This window comes from Crocuta crocuta, unplaced genomic scaffold, assembly GCF_008692635.1.
Source record: "Crocuta crocuta isolate KB4526 unplaced genomic scaffold, BGI_CrCroc_1.0 scaffold800, whole genome shotgun sequence".
NCBI classification, from domain to species: domain Eukaryota; kingdom Metazoa; phylum Chordata; class Mammalia; order Carnivora; family Hyaenidae; genus Crocuta; species Crocuta crocuta.
The window spans coordinates 131,175-134,922 of record NW_027531027.1 but is presented as its reverse complement, the minus strand read 5'-3'; the positions used below and the strand labels follow the sequence as shown (position 1 = coordinate 134,922).

General features: G+C 44.9%; 1 protein-coding gene across 1 annotated transcript in view; it reads left to right on the top strand.

Moving 5' to 3' along the window:
* MSN (moesin) overlaps window positions 1–3,748 on the top strand; it is a 68,091-nt gene that overhangs the window by 510 nt on the left and 63,833 nt on the right. The gene's annotated exons all lie outside the window — the stretch shown is intronic.

Here is a 3,748-nt window from a genome sequence, read left to right as displayed (position 1 = left end):
GCGCGGGTGTGAGTGAGTGGGTGCCGGGCTAGAAGTGTGGACTGGGTGGGACCGGCCTCTTTCTCACATTCCAGTTTCCTGCGTGTGGGATGAGGCAGTAGGGAGGATTCCTTGCGAGCTCGAGGTCTCTTCTTGCCCCTGATGGGCTATGGGGGCAGGGGAAAGGAACACTTCCTCCAGTTCATGAATTGGCGCCTTTCTGGGGCAAAGCTGCCATGGTCCAGGAGGGGGCAGGGGAACTAAGTAGGAAGGAGGGGGTAGGGAGCTGCAATGGGCTGATCTCCCACCCCCACTCACCCTTCTCATAGCTTCCACTGGCGGCTCCAACTGTTTCTTACTAATAGGGGAAGAAAGAGTTGATGGAGGAGAGAGTTGTGGAGGGACACATCAGAAGCTGTTTGCTTTTAGGCAAGATCACTAATATTTAACTGGGCACCAGTCTGAGGAAAGGTCTTCTCTACTTCCTAGGGTAGAAGACTGGTTTCTTCCTCCTCTCCACCAACAAATCCTTGCCCTTTCCATTGCTTAATGGGTCTCTATCTCCCTTTATCTCCTCCAGACTTTTCTGTGATGTGTGGATTCTCCCCTGTGGGCCCCACCTTTCTAGAATGGTGGTAGCTTCTAGGATTTGGTCTCCACCCCGCTAGCTGTTATGAGAAGAGCAGAAGCCTCCTGGGATTGGGGCTTAGGGAGGCCGGATGCCCAGAAGGGAGGGGTTGGGGAGGGGTGTGCCTGAATAATAAGTCTTGCTTGCTTTTGTGCAAGTCATGCCAAAAAGCTACCAGGGCCCTTTTCTTATTCAGGAAGGCCTGGTGAGCACCCTGGCTTGAGTCTCTAAGGCCAAGCAGCTTGTTGTGCTTACAGACCCTTCTCCCTAGAGGACTGCCTGAGCTTGGTAGAGCTGAGATAGTGACTAGTAGCCTTAAGAAAGGCTGAGAGTCCCTGGAGGAAAGGAGTGGGGTGCCTGGTTCTTTGGGTATACGCTGAATTTAGTTGCCACGTTGCTGTATTCCAGCCTTTCTGTGAAGTCATTCTTGCCTTTCCAGAACTCTGTCCATCAGAAACACCAAATTTTCAACATGTCCTTTTACCTTCTCTCCTTTAAATTACTTGTGGTGGTTTTATGACATGAGGTTATTCCACACTTTCTCCCCTCCCCCAACACACATACAGTGAGAGAGGATAGTTTTGAAAAGAGAAAGAGGAAAAAAACCCACTGTCTCTGCCATCACAGAGGATTATAAAGCTCCTTTCAGGAGTCTTTTCTTGGGTTTATCTTTCTGTGGGTGGTTTTACCTAAATACATGGGTGGATCTCTGGGAACAGCCTTTGCCCTATTACCTCTCTTCACTAGTGGCATATTTCATGGTCAGTTCTAAGATAGCTCACTTTCAAATGCAATTCAGTGGGCCTGGAAATTGTCTCAAAGTTGCCTTAACCATCCCATCTCAGTCAGAAGTGGCAAAGAAGATAGTGTGGTGATCCCTTTCCTGGGTATGGAGAGAGACTGGAGAATGAGCTGTTTGAGGTCCAGCCTAGGGTACTGAACTTACCTGAATACTGAAGTAATTTTTATGCAGATTGACAGAAACTTGAATCAAGTTGGAAGGAGAGGGCTGAATTTTGATAGCGTGAAAACTGTGGAGAATTTTCCATGTTGTTCTGCTATATCATACCTATTAAGATCATAGAATCTTGACCTAAAAGGGACCTCTGAGACTGTCTAGAACAATTTTCTCCCCCTCCCCACCCCACTATTTCTCTTTTTTTAACTAATGAGGATATTAATCTAAAAAAAGAAACCTACCTAAGGGCACATGACAGAACCAAGATTGGGGTCCAAGATTTTTGATACTTATCCCATTGACCCTCTATTCTGACTCAATGATTGAGATCTTGATGTTACATCCCTTCTTCTGCCCAAAGCAATTTGCTCCCTGTTCTTAGGCATTCCTGGTCCTCAGATAAAAGGAAGTGGATAATTTAGGCAAAGTAACATTGGCATTTGTGTGGTCTCCCAGTGAGAGCTTAGGGTTTCACAAGGTGCCTCCTGATCCTTTAGTTATTCTTCATCACAGTGCTGAGGCATCCAGGGGCTTACATTAGTTCATTGCATGCCAACTAGTAACTTTAATGAAGGAAGAAATTCCCTGTTTTCTGCTCCTACTTCATTACTTATGCTATTAGGCTATTTCTGGAGTATGACAAATAGGGAAGGGTAGTGGAAAAATCAAATCTGTTCATTAATATGAAACATGTCTGCAGTCTGTCCAGGGTTGGTTTCACTTTTACAGCCAATTGCCTCCTTTAGCTCAACTTCCATTACATCTGTTAAAACATGCTCCTCTGTACCCTCTTCCTGCCAATTCTTGGATTCTGCTTCTAGTTACCAGTTTCCTAAGTCTGGTTTAGCAGCCAGAATGAAGAAGCTTATTAACTGCCATCTACACTTTATGCTGATAAGGCAGTTGTGGGAAAAAAAGAAGTCCCCTTCCCTGCCCTCTTTAATTTTTTTTGGTCCAAAAGTCTTTGCGACTCCCTAAAAAGAGATAATTTTGAATTTTCAAGGTTTTCTTGAGTTTTTGGTTTGTTAGAGTTGAAAAGTTTCTTCACTACTGTCAAGTCTAACCGTTCTTATTGTATAGATGGCAAAACTGAGACCCACAGATAGGGAGGGCCTGACCTAGAATGAGCAAAGCCAGTAGCAAAGCCAGGACTTGAATCTAGGTCTTGAATAAGTCTTGATAAAACCTTTTTAATTTGCTGGATTTTTAGCCCTACCTCAATAGGTCAGGGTGATCAAGTGGTCATTGATGTGACCATCCATTTGAGCAGATGTAGAGTCCAGCTCCTTGAAATATATGAAGGGTTCTGGATCTGCATTCAGCTGAACTTTAACAGGGACTATGTGGACTATTTATTCTCTTGCCATTCCTAGCATTGCTTGAGCCACTCGAGTGGCACTAAAATGGTACTTCATGAATAGAAGGCAAAATCTCAGTTTTTCAACCATTGAACCAGCCCTGCCTACAGACTTCAGGGAAAGGCAAGGGATCAGAAAAGGAAGTTATACATGAGAGAGGGAAACTGTTTGGATCCTGCATATCTCCACTTCTTTATTTCTCCAGTTTACCATTTGTGAAAGTATAGATGATAGAGCAGGAACTATCTTGGGGATTTCCGTTAAGCTTCTCCTTCAATAGTCCTCTGGACAGAGAAGGACTGGTGAGGCAAGAGGACCCTTGAAGGCAACAAATAATCTATACTTAGGCTTGGAGAGGGGAAGGTTGTTCTGTGAGAGGGCTGACAGAAGTGGTATTGACCACTAGTCTGCTAACTCTCCTATATTCTCTAGCTTCCCATAACAGTAGCTTTTTTTAAGGGTGTTAATTTTACTTTTCTCTTTTCCTCCTCTCAGCAGAGTGCTTCAATGGATGGGGAAGGGATATTTAGAGGTCATCTGAGTGAAACAAGTCAGGCAGAGGAGGACAGCTACCATATGTTTGCACATATAGGAGGATTAAGAGGAACTTAACGGAGGACCGTGGGGGAGAAGAAGGGAGGAAATAGTGGGGGAGAGGGAGAGAAGCAAACCATGAGAGACTCTTGAATGATGAGAACAAACTGAGGACTGATGGGTGTGGGGGGAGGGGAAGGGGGGTGATGGGCATGGAGGAGGGCACTTGTGGGGATGAGCACTGGATGTTATATGGAAACCAACTTGACAATAAACTATTAAAAAAATAGA